This window comes from Hyaena hyaena, unplaced genomic scaffold (genome assembly GCF_003009895.1).
Source record: "Hyaena hyaena isolate Hyena2069 unplaced genomic scaffold, ASM300989v1 scaffold_19, whole genome shotgun sequence".
NCBI lineage: Eukaryota > Metazoa > Chordata > Mammalia > Carnivora > Hyaenidae > Hyaena > Hyaena hyaena.
The window spans coordinates 1,514,809-1,529,554 of NW_024080651.1; the positions used below are offsets into that span (position 1 = coordinate 1,514,809).

General features: G+C 53.4%; 1 long non-coding RNA gene across 1 annotated transcript; it reads right to left on the minus strand.

Moving 5' to 3' along the window:
• Positions 1-1,660: 1,660 nt before the first annotated feature.
• LOC120226877 lies at positions 1,661-3,412 on the minus strand. The gene is made up of 3 exons (XR_005527109.1): positions 3,306-3,412; positions 2,638-2,695; positions 1,661-2,084 (listed from the first exon to the last, which is right to left on the minus strand). It is a non-coding gene; the product is annotated as an uncharacterized LOC120226877 (long non-coding RNA).
• Between the last annotated feature and the right edge of the window lie 11,334 nt (positions 3,413-14,746).

Below are 14,746 nucleotides of genomic sequence, written 5' to 3' on the forward strand. Positions count from 1 at the left end.
CTGGGTCCCTGCTAAATGTTAGCGACCTGGGGGCTGCTTTTCACCGGATTGCCTCTCACTGGCTGGGCGAGTGAAGACCGTAAAACAAGGGTGGGCATTTCCATGTCCTGTGCCTGGAGCTAGGTGGGTGTGCCTGGTAACCGTGGTTATTGATGTTCCTGCCAGATGCTTGACCTTGGGAGTGGAGGCGGTGGGAGAGTTATTACTGCTGAGAGTTGTGGGTCATCTCTGTGTAGATGGGGAAACCGAGGCCCAGAGTGGGCGAAAGTCTAAGGTGACCTTGGGGGAAAGACACGTGGCTCTGCGTTCTGTGTTCACTGGCTCCAGCTGCAGCTCCCCCAACCCTCCCGCATACCGCTGCCCCCACCCACTGGCATTGCTCACTGCACATGCCCAGAAGCCTGCTTCTCTTCTTGGGAAGCTGGGCAGAGAGGTCTGGGTGGGGGACGTATTGGGCGTAGGGTGGGAACCCTGGTTCCTGAGGGCAGGAATGGAATGGGGGACCCCTCTGCCAGGGTGGGGTGGCCTCAGGGCCCCGGGTTGCAGCCTGTCACGATGGGGGAGCCCCACACGTCCATTTGCTGACGTGTCCTTGGGCCACCTTGAGGGTGCCGTCACGGTGAAGGAAGGTGCCCCCCACTGTACACTGGCATCCCGTTTACTAGTCTGGTTGGGGAGGGGGAAGGCAGAAGGGTTTGTATTTAATGCTGTGGGAAACCTGGCTGAGCCTCTCCCCATGCAGAGCTCCTTCTATGGCTCCCTAGCACCACTGCAAAACTCATAAATACTCACCATGGCTTCAAGGTCATGCTTGGTCTGCCCTGCTCACCTCGGTGGATTCATCACCCTCTGTGCTGACACCGGCTCATTTCATCTCCCCCTGCCCCCCACCCTGCAGACTTTCAGTCTCCCTCTAACACCTCTGTCTCATGATTTCTTCTCTCTAGAGCATTCCGCCTCTCCCCCCAGTATGACTCATCCCACGCATTCTTTCCAGCTCAGTTTAAATGTCACCTCCTCCAGAAGGCTTTCCTTGATTCCTCCTACCCCCCCCCCCCCAGGTAGGTCAGGTGCCTCCTCTAAGTGCTCCCAGTCCCCTGGGCTTTGCCCATAACTCTGCTTTGCTCATCCTCGCCTGTTCCCTGCCTCAGGCCAGGGGGAAGAACCTCCATTTATTCATGTCTACTTGTTCATCACCGAATTTTCAGCGCCAATAGCGGGCGGTGCCAGCAGGTAGCAGACACCCAGCAGACATTTACTTAATAAGTGAACGAGGCAGGAAACCGGTGAAACTTCTGTTAAGAAGAGCAAATTGGCAGAGCTTGGCTGGTGGCTGGGCAGGATCTGGCGCAGAGTGGATCCTGATTCGGACAGGATGTCCTTCCCCCTGTGCCCCAAAGCACCCCCCCCATTCCATCCCACCGCTTCTGTCCTTGGTGTGGGGCCCCGTGACCAGACAGCTTGGAGGGAGGCTTGCTTGGAAGAATTCCCTGCCTTGCCCCTGTCTCCTGTCCCCCAGCCTTCACCTGTGGACGCGGGCTCCAAACACCTCAGAGTCGCCGCCCTGCCCTGAGGTCTGCAGGGGCACCAATTTCTGGAGAAAATCTTAGTAGACATCTCTCCAACAGTGTTTCTGCATTCGCAACTTCAAAATGCTCTTTTGCCCCAGAAGTTGGGCACACAGGCAACGCCGAGAGCCTGCGCTCTGCTCTCTTCACCACGGCTTAGGCAACCACCGGGGACATCATGTCATGAGCCGAGTGCATCAATTCTCTGCTGAGTGCATTTCCCACGGACGGGCGCTTTCTTTTTGCCACCACCCTGTGCGGTGGGTCAGTTCATTCACTCCACCTTAGAAATGGAAAGAATTGGGATCCAGAGAGGGGAAGAGGTTTGCTGAGGCCACTTGCTGGAGAAGGTTGGAGCCGGGGTACATGTCCACATCTGTCCCATCCAAAGCCCCTGAGTGGAGGCGCCGTGGAGGAGGGCTGGCTGCCCTGCTTCAGGTGAGGTTCTTCCACGTACAGATGTGTCTTCTTGGGCAAATGGGTTTCCTTTCCTCCACTGTGCCTCGGCTTCCTGATCTGTAGAATGGGCACAATAACAGCATCAACGTCACTGGCTTATCGTGAAGAGCGAAGAGATGAGAGAGTGTTTGGCACAGGGTTATGCACACAGAAGGCTCAATAACGTTAGCAGTTCAGAGTAATTCGACACATCTTTTTAGGTGCCTGCTGGAGGCTGGGGGGCTACCGCAAGGGGGCCAGAGCAGACTCCATCCTACCCTCATGCGCTTACAGTTTGGTTTTTGCAAGGCATGTTAGATAATAATAATTTCTGAGCCTTGAGCTACTGGGTACACATTCACCCATTCAACAAATATAAGCTGAGTACCTACTGTGTGCTGAACTAGGCAAAGAGGAATAAGATGCTGTCTCTCCCCTTGGGTGGAGGCGGGAGGCTGAGATGAAGAGAATAATTAGGGCTCTTAAGGAAAACAGAAGGAGGGAGTCTGAGAGAACCTTCAGCAGGCTGAGTCCCAGGGGATGGATGAGACTCAATCTGGGAAGGAAGGGCAATCTAGGTGCAGGGCACAGCACATGCAAAGGGATGAAGGCAATTGTCCTGCTGACTCACATTCAACCTAGTGGCTGTTAGACTCCTCTCTTACGCTTGGCTATTTCTTCTCTCAACTCTGCAAAGAGAGTGTGAACATAAGAACTTAACTTGCTATGGTTCCCTTTAAATTCTTTTACACATATCATCTCATTTAATCTGCACAACAATCCTGTTGGTATCGTTAACAGGGATAGACTATTGCTTTCCTTATTTTCAGTCCAGAGAGGGGAGGTGCTGTTTTCAAATCACCCGGCTAGAGGGTTGCCAAAGTTACAAACACAAAACAAAACAAAACAAGGTGCCAGTTACATGTGAATTTCGGATAAACAATGAATGCATTTTATTTTTTTTAATTTGTTTTAAGTAGGCTCCGTGTCCAATCCTGAGCTTAACGCAAGGCTTGAACTCAGGACCGTGAGATCAAGACCTGAGCGGAGATCAAGAGTGGGATGCTTAACCGACTGAGCCACAGGTACCCCATTTTAAAAAAATATGTCTCATGAGATATTTGGAATATACTTACACTAAAAAAAAAGTATGTGCTGTTTCTCTGAAATTTAAACATTATGGAATATCGTTATATTTTATCTGGCAAGGCTGCCCAGTGTTTGAACTCGGTTGTGTTTGTTTTTTCCCTTGAAGATAAAGGTAGTGATAATCACCATCTGGATTTCATGAGGACCTACCGTGTGCCAGCGCTGTGCTGAACCGAGAGCTTTGGAGCACCGAGCCATGCGCTCTGCTCAGCGGGCCCGGCGCCGGGTGGCCCGCAGTTCCGTGCGCGGCCACGCGGTGTCGCCCTCCGCCCGCGGTACCAGGGCGGCGGCGGGGGCGGCCGGGCGCGCGCGGCCCATTCATCATCACGGCGCGGCCCCGGCGCGCAGACAATGCGGGGAGCGGCCCTTGCCCGCGCCCGCGCGGCTGTCGGTACAAAGGAAGCGCTGTTAACACGTGTACGGTAATGGGCTCCCCCACGGCCTCTTCCTGGGCCGCCCGCTCCCAGCCTGACGGATGGCCCGAGCCATCCATCTAAATTATGTCATGGGCGATGAGCATCCTCTTCTGGAAGTCCAGTCCGTCCGGCAGCCAGGGCCAGGCTGGGCCTCCTTGCGGCGGGGCATCCTGCCTCGGCGACCCGGGTGGCCTCCCACTCTGGGGAAGGAGCCTCGTACAGGGTGAGCACCTACTGTGTGAGGGGCTCCAGCCACTGCCTTCTTGATTTGCATGCAGAGCGGTGTGGTTTATCAGCCCACTTTGCAGAAGGGGAAACTGAGGTCTGGAGCGGGACAGTCTTTATTCTAACGTGACATGGCTCCAGGGTTTGCCAGAAGTGTGTGTGTGTGTGTGTGTGTGTGTGTGGTTCTTTTTTCCTCTTACAGCTTTACTGAGATGTAATTCACATACCATCTCATTCAGGTACCTTTGAAATGTACATTTCAATGTTTTTTAGTATAGTCCCGGCCTTGTGTATCAAGGCACAGTCCCATTTTAGAACATTTTAATTACTCTAAAAACCCCTGACCTGTTAGCAGGCACCCCAAGGTCCCCTCTCCCCCTAGCTCTTCCTAACCCCTGATCTGCTTTCTGTCTATAGGTTTGCCTACTCTGGGCATTTCATGTGAATGGGCTCATACACTGTGTGACCTTTGGTCACAGGCTTATTTCACTTAGCTGAGTGTCTTCAAGGTTCATCTCTACTGTACCACCTGTTTGTACTTCATTCCTTTTTATGGCTGAATAATATTCCATTGTATGGACGTACCACATTTTGTTTACCTGTTTACGTGCTGATGGGCATTTGAGTTGCTTCCCAAAAATGTTTGTTTATGTATGTATGTATGGGGGGGGGCACAGAGGGAGACAGAGAGAATCCCAAAGAGCCCTGTGCTAACAGCACAGAGCCCCCGATTTGGGGCTCGACCTCTCCAACCATGAGATTATGGCCTGAGCCGAGATCAAGAGTCAGTTAAGCATCAAAGGCTTAATGGAGCCCCCGGGGCACTGGTTTGCACTTTTGACTGCAGCGGATAACACTGCTCTGAACATTTGTGGAGTTTTCGTGTGGAAATGTGTTTTCAAGCCCATTCAGTAGCTTCCTGGGAGTGAAATAGCTGAGACATTGGGTAATGTCATGGGTAATGGCTTAGGAACGCTAGACAATTTTCAAAGCCGCTGCACCTTTCTGCAGCCCCTTCCAGATTCTAGCCAACACTTGTTACTGTCTGTTTGATTCTAATCAAGTGGCACCTCACTGTGGTTTTGGTTTGCATTTCCCTGAAGGCTAATGATGCCAGGCATCTTTCCATGTGCTTCTTGGCCATCCGGGTTGGGGGACATGTATTCAGATCCTCTACCCAGTTATAAATATTGGTTGTCTATTATTATTTACAAAAGTTTTTAAAATGTCTATTTATTTTTGAGAGACAGAGAGACAGAGCTTGAGTGGAGGAGGGGCAGAGAGAGAGAGGGAGACACGGAACCCAAAGCAGGCTTCAGGCTCTGAGCTGTAAGCACAGAGCCCAATGTGAGGCTCAAATTCATGAACTGCGAGATCATAACCTGAGCTGAAATTGGACGCTTCACCGACTGAGCCACCCAGGCGCATTCCCCCCCCCACCCCCCGCACCCCGGGTTGTCTGTTATTGAGTCTATAAATTCTGCATACAAATGCCTTATCTGATACACGATTTGTAGATATTTTTTCTCATTTTGTGAGTTGCCTTCTCACTTCCTTGATGGTATTGTTTGTGGCACAAACGTTTTAAATGTTGGTGGAGGTCCAATGTCTATTTTTCCTCTCATTGCTTGTGCTTTCAGTGTTGGTTATTGAGACTCAGAACCCAGCTCTGTGTGAGTCTGCAGTTGGGGATCTTTTGGCTGCACTGGGGGGTTGCGACCCCCCACGGGGATTGTAGGAGGAGCTGGTTGGGATTTAGCGGTCATCTCAGGCTGGGGAGGGTGTAGTAGAGCTGTGGCGGAAGAACGATGACCTTGGAGTCCACCGAATTTGGGTTTCAGGCCTGGCCAGACTCATGCTGTCTTTCCTCAGTGACTTGGGTGGGTCATTCAATGCCTTTGAGTCTCAGGGATCTGCTCAAGGGAGATAGTCACACCTGCCCATGAGGTTGCTGCGATATTAAACGAGGCAATGCGTGGCTGCAGATGGTGCTTAATAAGCATAGCTGTGATGACCATGGCGTCTAGCTTCCCCCAGGCAAGCCTCCGGCTCCCCACACCCCCTGCACAGTGCAGGGCTGTGGCCATGGAGAGACCCTGCACCTGGGGCCGAGGGTCAGGGCACGCGGCTGAGAGTCCCTGAAACTCGGTCCAAATGAACTTTTGTCTGGAGCCCGGACATGAAGCGTGATTTCCCTTTGTGCTGCAGGAAACTGCAGGGTGACAGAGCAGGGCCAGGGCCAGGGGATGATGCGGCAGAGGAAGGCGGCGGCTCCGATTTGGACGTTGTGTCCTCTGGGCCTGCCCTGGATCCCACAGCCATTCTGTCTGATGTGGATTCCAGGAGGGAGTCCGGGGGGCACTGGGAAGAGGCATCTGAATGGGGTGTCATCACCCCCGTGTTACCAACAGTGAAGTCGCTGAGACTCAGAGAGGTGAAGACGCGTGTTGGAGGTCTCCCAGCCCTGTCTTGAAAAGCAGCATGAAGAAGGGCTTCTGGTGTTCAGACCCGAGAAGCTTCAGGCACCGCTCTGGGACGTGTCCCGGACAGTGGGTCTTCTCTCCGTGGATCAGGGTCTCCGGAGGGCCCCTGCCCACAGTGAGCCTCCCCTGCTCCCTGTTAGGAGCCACACAGGCCTGGGCTGGATCCAGAGATACTAGGTCCTCTCTGAACCTCAGTCTCTTCATCTGTCCAATGGGGATACTTGTTCCTGCCTCCAGGGTCGCTTGAGGAGAAAACGAGTGCTCAGATGCAATGAGTGCTCAACCAGGGAGGTGCTTAGTAGAGGCCTGGCCCTCCCGAGCGCCTGGCAGGTGAGGTGATCAGTGTGATTAGCAATCACTCAGACGTGCACTTGGCAGCAGGAAGAGGCTGCGGATTCGCACTTGGGACTTGGGGGTGGTGGGCAGGCCATGCCCCCCCTTTAGCCCCCCTGCATGGGCCAGAGATGTATTTCCAGGGCTGTGGGAATTGGGGGATGCTGTCCATGGGCGGATGGAGGCAGAGGAAAACTGATTGGGGCCCTGAGGCCGCAGGTGGCAGGCAATCACAGAAAGCAGCAATGAGAAGACCTGGTCACGGCAGTCTCCGCCCCAGACGGCGGCTGCCAGGTCAGTCTCCCCGCCGGCTGGCGGCCCCCTGTCCTAAAGTACGTCTGCACTGCTGGGGCCCTGGGGAGAGCTGGGCCGCGTCTGCCCCTCCAGACAGACAGGCAGACAGGCCCACGTCCACCCCATCGGGCAAGTGTCATCCACTCCTCCTTGGTGCTGCCTCCTAGCTCTCTTGCATCCTTCTGGAAATTTCCTTTCCTGGCTCTTGCTTCTCTCTGTGATCTCCAGGGCCTGGCTCCTAGCAGCCGCTCAGTGTTGGCAGTTCAGAGAAGAGAGTGGAATTTTTTATCCTCAGCCCGCCGGCCACTCCCCGGGGCTGTGGCTGTCCTCGATGTGAGGACACCAGCATCCAGGACTCTGCCATGCAGCGGAGGCACTCTGGACACGGGGTGATGGTGGGGTCGAGGAGGGCAAGGCTTTGGCCCCTTTGAGCCTCAGTTTCCTTCTCTGTGAAACGGGATAACAATTCCTGTTTGTGGCGTTTCAGGAGGGTTCCAGAGGTTACTACCACGGCAGTGGCAGTGCCGTGCCGACGGGAAGAGCTCGGTGATGATTGTTCTGGGGGCGGCGTGGCTGGGGTCCTGGTGTGCCCACGGTGAAGAGACTCAGCCTGCTTGGGAAGGAGCCAGAGGGAACAAGGGTGAGCCTTTCCCAGTGGTGTGAGCACAGGCAGCCACTTAGCTTCTCAGAGCCTTAGTTTCGTCGTCTGTAAAATGGGGCCAGTCCCAGCATCTCCTTGACGGGGTTGCTGTGGGGATTCGGGGAGGTGGGAATATAAAGGATGAGCAAGTGCCTGGCCCGAAGGTCAGTTAACAGTTGCTGTTGAGGGAGAAGAAGAGGAGGGGGAGGGGGAGGGAGGAGGAGGGGGAGTGAAGTCATCAGGTGGGGCGGGGGAGGACTCACTCTGGGCAAGGTCCACGGAATCCACTTCCCTTTGAGCCCCCAACTCGCTAAATAACTCAGGGCAAGTTGTTCATCTTCTTGCCTTAGTTTCCATATTGGCCAGTGAGGGAGCGGCACGGACGTTAACGAGGAGACAGGAGCAGTGGACTCACTCAGCCTGCGGGCCCAGGCTGTCTGGGAGCATCACCTCCTGGCCCCAGTCTGTTTCCATGGCCACCAAGGTCAGAAAAGAGTAGACACCACATGCTGCGCACTGCCCGCAGCTGGGCCCTGATCCAAGGAGCACACGTGTGTTAAATCCCATGTCCTGCTCACAGACCCCATGAGGTAGGACTAGCAATGAACCCATTTTCTAGCTAAGGAAACTGAGGTCATGCTACTGGGCATGCAAATGGGCTGTCCTAGAACCCCGGCCTTGGGCCTCCAAGCCCAGAATCTTTACTACAACCTATGTGCTTCCTTCTTCTTCTTCTTCTTTTTTTTTTTTAAAGCAGTTTATTTCGAGAGAGAGAGAGAGAGAAAGAGAGAGAGAGGAAGCTCAAGTTGGGGAGGGCAGAGAGAGAATCCCGCAGACCTGGATGCGGGGCCCGAACCGACGAACCACAAGATCATGACCTGAGCTGAAGCCGGGATGCTTAACAGGCTGGGCCACCCAGGTGCCCCCTTATATGTGTCTCCTTTTGGTAATCACAGAGCCAGCCTCTCTAGTGTCTGTGCAACTCCCGAGGGCGTGAGCTCCTCCCTGCCGCCCCTCCGGCATGTGGTGACCAAGCCAGGGCGCCCGTCTGTGAAACCCTGGACAGTGCGTTGAGCCTCCTGTCCCCCACCTGGCACAGTGCCTGGTACAAAGTGGGTGCTCGCGCGACCCTTGGATAGGTAGGCGAGTGCTTGTCTTCATTTCTCCTCTGCAGTTCCTTGCCAAGTGTCTAGTATACATATAGTAGGCACACACGCAGTAGCATCGCTCAGTCCCGGAGCGCGGAGGGCCCCCTCCAGTTCTCCAGCGCACCCACATGTTTTGCAGACGGTGCCTGTGTTAGCCTAGGCGGCTGTAACAAATACCTTCCTGGAAGCTGGGAAGTCCAAGTTCAAGGTGCCTGAGGGCGCATTTCCCGGGCTGCACTTCTGCTGTGTCCTCATGTGGTGGAGAGAACCATCTCTCTAATGACCCCTGTTGTAAGGACCGCTAATCCCATCCATGGGGGGCCTCACCACCCCCAAATACCATCACGTGGGGGATTAGGGCTTCAGCAGATGAATCGGGGGGGGGGGGACCCAGCACACACACATTCAGTCTGTAGCAGGGGCACCAAACTCAGGGGAAAGGGACTGACCCAAGGACACACAGCTGGTTTCTGCAGAGCTGAGCCCAGAACCTCGCTCCGGGGCTCCTTCTTCCCATCCGTGTCGGCTGCGTGGGGAGATGTCATCTGCATGGCGTGGCCTGGCTTCTGGTGGCCTTGGGTGTTCCCCAGCTTGTAGGTGGCTTCCCCATGCCTTTGCATCATCTTGTCTTCCCGCTGTGCAATCCCGTCTCTGTGTCCACACTTCCCCTTATATAAGGACACGGTCGTCCCGGATCAGAGCCTCGCCCTCTCCCCAATGACCTCATCTTACTTTGATCATCTGCATACACCCTATTTCCAAACAGGATCCAACTCACAGGTATCACAGGACCTCCACATATTTCAGGTAGGAGGGACATAATTCAATCCATAATTGGCCTGCAACGAAATATACTCTGTGCAGCGTTTTTGAGCACCAGCTGTATACCTAGCATATGAGGGAGAGAGGCAAGGAGGGGGCGGTGGTGGAGGAGAACTCCTATCTAGAAGCCGGGGCTCTCAAGGGGTGTGGATTGGCGGGTGGTAAGAGGTGAGATTTGTCTCTGGGCCTGCAGGGGGCGCACTGGGGGCTGAGTCTGGAAGGAAGGCGGGGCTGATGGTAATAGCGTTGAATGTCAGGCACCGGACTTAAGAATTGAACCACGTAGACATTCTGAGGAGTAAACGGGAGTCTCCGAAGGATGGAGTCAAGGGCTGTAGAAATAAAGCTTGTGTGTTTGGTTTGCTTGTTTGGAGCCCAGCTCACCTCCGTGTCCCCAGGGGAGGAATCAGGTCCAGAGCAGGGCAGCGACTTACCCAGGGTCACACAGCCAGCGAGGGCGGGGAGGCGGGGCAGCCCTGGAAGACAGGTCTACTTGCCTCCAAGTCTTTGGAGCACACGGCCCCCGGCCCCGTGTGCAGTTATCAAAATGCTTATTCAAAACACAACAGCCGTTACCTATGACAATAGAAGCCATTTGCCTGGTTTCGTTCATCTACATCTCTAGGGGTTAGTAAATTTGCAGCCAATTTTCAGGGGTTTCAAATTGAATTTCGAGGTAGGTTCCGGAGATGTGGAGAAATGATTCTTAGTCCCCACGCTTATCCTATAAGGGGCCAGCTGGATATTTATTCACCTAGTGAGTATTTATTGACTACCTACTGGATGCCAGCCCTCCCCCTCCCCTCCCCAGAAACGGGCTGGGAATTCAGAGATTTGGAAAAGAGAAGGTCTTGTGGGATCCAAAAATACTCTTGCTGCCTCAGGCTCCTGGGACTCAGTGTTAATGGGACACGCAGTCCCATGCAGGGATAATCAGAATGCAGGTAGCTCAACTGGGACAAGCTTAGGGGACAGCGGGAGCCCCAGGGGCTTTCTGACCTGCCTGGGAGGTGCAGGGAGGGCTTTCTGAAGGAGGTGATGCTGGAGCTGAGTCATGAGAAAGAGGTTGGACTTTACCAAGATGGGGAGAGGAACAGGTGGGAATTGCAGGCAGGTGGAGGAGACTTGGTTTTTTTTTTTTTATTTTTAAAAATGATTTATTTATTTATGAGACGGAGAGAGACAGAGCATGAGCAGAGGAGGAGCAGAGTGGGAGGGAGACACAGAATCCGAAGCAGCCCCAGGCTCTGAGCTGTCAGCACAGAGCCTGACACGAGGCTCGAACCCACGAACTGTGAGATCAGGACCTGAGCTGAAGTCGGACGCCTAAGCGACCAAGCCACCCAGGCGCCCCATGGAGTAGCCTTACTTTTGAGTACAAAACCTCAGAAGTATACGGTTTTGTAGAAAGCCTTTAAATGCATGGTCATGGGTCTGGAGAACTATGGCGAGCAGAGGGGGAGGGGTTAGCAAAGAACCTCGGAAATCATGGGAAGGAGCCTGGCTTTTATCTAGAAGGTACTAGGGATCTATGGGAGGATTTAGAGCAGAGAAGTACCCTAGCCATATTGGCCTTTCTGGAGAGATCCTTCTGGCTGTCGTGAGGGGAACAGGTGGGAACGTAAGCCCAGAGGCCGGTAAAGAGATGGCTATAGCATGGAAGGGTGGGGTATTTAATACAAATAATCATTATGACAATATATCGCTTATTGTGTACCAGGGGCTGTTCAAAGCACGTACATGTTTTAACTCATGCCATCCTCACATATCCCTGTGAGCTGAAACACATGTCAATAACGCCCTTAACCTTAGGGCCTGGCGCATCGTTAAGTATCAACAGATTATTTATAGAGTATTAGCAGCTAGTCACCCCATTTTGCAGCTGAGGACTGAGGTTCAGACTGTTATGTAACTTGTCATATTGGACGCCATGATGCACAGCCCAGATCTGCTTTTGGAAAGAAAGGATTTTTTAAAACGTTTATTTGTTATTTGAGAGAGAGAGAGAGAGAGGCAGAAAGAGAGGGAGAGAGAATCCCAAGCAGGCTCCGCGCTGTCAGCACGTGGAGCCTGACATGGGGCTCCATCTCACGAACCCGTGAGACTCTGACCTGAGCTGAAATCAAGAGTTGGTCATTTAACCAACTGAGCCCCCCAGGCGCCCCTGAAAGAAAGGATTTATTTCTTTACTGCCAGGACCTTGGGCGCTGCCACACTCGAGGTCACTCCCTTCTGGGAGCAGCAGGCCTCCTATGTTTGATAGATGCAGAAGGATAAGGACCTTGTCCAGACTTGAGACCGCCCTGAAGGGGCGCTGGGCTCCAGAGCTCCCCATGGGCTCCACGGAGACTTTGTTGGGCCTTCATCACAGCTCAACTTCTACCTCTTCCCGTTGCTGCTTCCTTGTCTCTCCCATGGGTTTCTGTCCCAAGATCACCTCCTCCTGAGCCTCCTGCATGTTCTCCTTGCTAAGGACAGACCAGTGATCCTTGCCTGGGGTGGGGGTGGGGGTGCACAGCCAATAATCAGCAGAGCTGGTATATTAGTGCTTTCTATAGAAACAGAACCAATGGGTGATAGATAGATAAATAGGTAGGTAGATAGATAGGTAGGTAGGTAGATAGATGATAGATAGGTAGGTAGGTAGATGATAGGCAGGTAGGTAGATATAAGTAGAGGTTTATTATGCAGGATTGGCTCACACGATGGAGGCGGGGAAGCCCCCAGACAGCTGTCGGCAAGTCAGAGGCTCGGCAAAGCCGACGGTGTGGCTCCAATCCAAACCCGAAGGCCTGAGGTCCAGGAGACCCAATGATGTAGTCAGAGTTCAATGACCTGAGAACCCCGTGAGTGCCGTGTCCAAGAGGAGGAGAAGAAGGACGTCCCAGCTCAAGCGGAGGGTGGAGGGGTGGGGGCGGTGGGGGGAGAGAGAGAGAGAGAGGGAGAGACTTTGCCCTTTGTCCACTTTTTGTTCTATCCAGTCCTTCAACGGATTGCATGAGGCCCACCCACACTGGTGTGGGTGATGTTCACTCAGTACAAATGCCGATCTCTCCTGGAAACAGCCTCACAACACGCCCAGAAGACATGTTTTAGCAGATATCTGGGCATCCCTGAGCCCTCTGGAGCTGCCACATGAAATTGACCATCGCAGCCAGGAGGCAAACCCTGGCTCATTTGGCTTCAAAGCTGCCACCCTGCCCTCACGCCAGGCTCCCTCGATCAAGTCTCTGGGACCCTCTGAACTTTGGTTTCCTCATTTGTAAAGTCAGGTGTTCCAATGTCTCAGTCTGTCCCAGCTGCTGTAACAAAACACCACAGACCGGCCGGGGGCGGGGCTTAAACAGCAGCCAGTCATCATCTCAGAGGCTGGAAGGCCCCCGTCCAGGTGCCAGCAGGCTGTCACCAGGCCCGGATGGCTGTCCACCTGTCACATGCTTAGGCACACCCAGCTGTTTCCTGAATTCAGCACTACAAGTCCACATCCCAGGAAATCCGTCAGTCCCAGATAAATCAAGTCATTCGCTCGGGACTGTCCCCATTTGAAAACCGCAACATCCTCAAGCCTTGGGGAACCAGGACAGTCATCACCCTTTCGAAAGACAAAGGTTAATTTCTCACTCCCATTAGGTGTCTGTCCTTCATGCCACCATCACGTACATCACATTCCACCTTGGCTGCGGCTCTGCTTCAGGGGGCTTTTGCCCGCGACCCAGGTCACTGGAGCTGCCTCTCTCTGGTGTGTGGCTGGTCTGTCTGGAGGCAGCAGAAAAGGAAATTTGGAGAAGCATGCACTTCTCTTACAGGGTGAGCTCAGAAGTGGAGGAGCCCTCCTTCTCTCGTCTCAGTGGCCAGAACAAGTCACGTGACCAAGGCCAACAGGCATGATGGTAGAATCCCGCCTTTGGGAAAGAGATCAGGGATATATCTGGGGAGGAGGTGATCTAAAACATCGTGGGTGGCGGCTAAACACTTCTTTCCAGAGCCGAGAGCCTCCTCGCCACGTCCGCAACGCTCCACCATGCTGATGATTTGAAACAGTGGCTAATTTGACAAGCCAATTGGAGTCCCTGTGATTGCATTTGACTTTCTGACTAATGACAAGAGATGAACTCCCTTTTCTTAGTGCCGCTTACAGTCGGATAGCCTTGGGCCATCGCCCGATCTCAGTGTTCAAAATGTTGCCTTGTAAATTGTCTAATAAAGTAATAAAGAAAGGGACTTGATACATGATTTGTCTCTTAACCATTGTAATGGGATTTTTTTTTTGGGTAACATTGTTTTATGTTAGAATGCAGAAATTATCACGCGTAATTAGAATCATTTCAATTCCAGTCTCCGCCAGGCCCCTGACATATTCCTCCACTGGCACCACGTCGAGAACGGCGGCGTGTAAAACCTTATCGAATAAAATTTTAAAAGGCAGACCTATCTGTAGTGGTGCTGCGTAGAGTGGAAGAGAGAAGGCTGCCCGAGTCAGCTTTACCTTCGAGGGAGGAGAGAGAAGGGGGAAAGAAGGAGAAAAGAGACAAAAGGCTAACAGAAGAGAAAAGACCACGTCCAGTTAGTGCCATTAAGGCTGCTTTCCGCTGGGGCGGCCTGGGACCCGACTGGCCATGGGTCAACCTCAACGCTCTTAATTACTGACCCTTCCATCCCACTCAGATTCCACATTTGTGCCCCAGGTTTCACCTCAGTCAGGCCGACCAGATCCCTGCCTGCGCGTCTTCTTAATATTTAATCCTAATCATGCAGACACATGTATGGATCTATTTATCCACAAAAGCTGCCGTATAAATGTTTAACCAGAAAAGCACGGGGCCCCTCAGATCAGCCAGTGGACAAGCTTTTCCAGGGGCGCAAGGACAGGCAGGCTGTCTTGCTCTGGGGAGAAGATATGTATCGGGAAAAATGTCCCTGGTTCCCAAAATGTCCAGGTCAGGTCTCGGGGGTGAGGGGTTAGCAAAATGTTGCTTTCTTCAGGTGGCTTGCATGAGAAGCTGTGCTTCTCTCTGCAGCTCTGGGAGGGGGAGAGAGAAGATGGGAAGATGGTGGTGGGAGCGCAGAATTTTTTCCCCTTCCCACGGTGTCCCTATGCACTGGTGACAGCCCACCAGGGGCTGGGGCATCTAATTCTAGGGAGGAGGGGCCCCTGTCCAGGCTGGGGCGTGTGGGCAGCCTCTGAAAAACCATGGCGGAGCAAGTACCTTGCGGTAGAATTATCGCACCG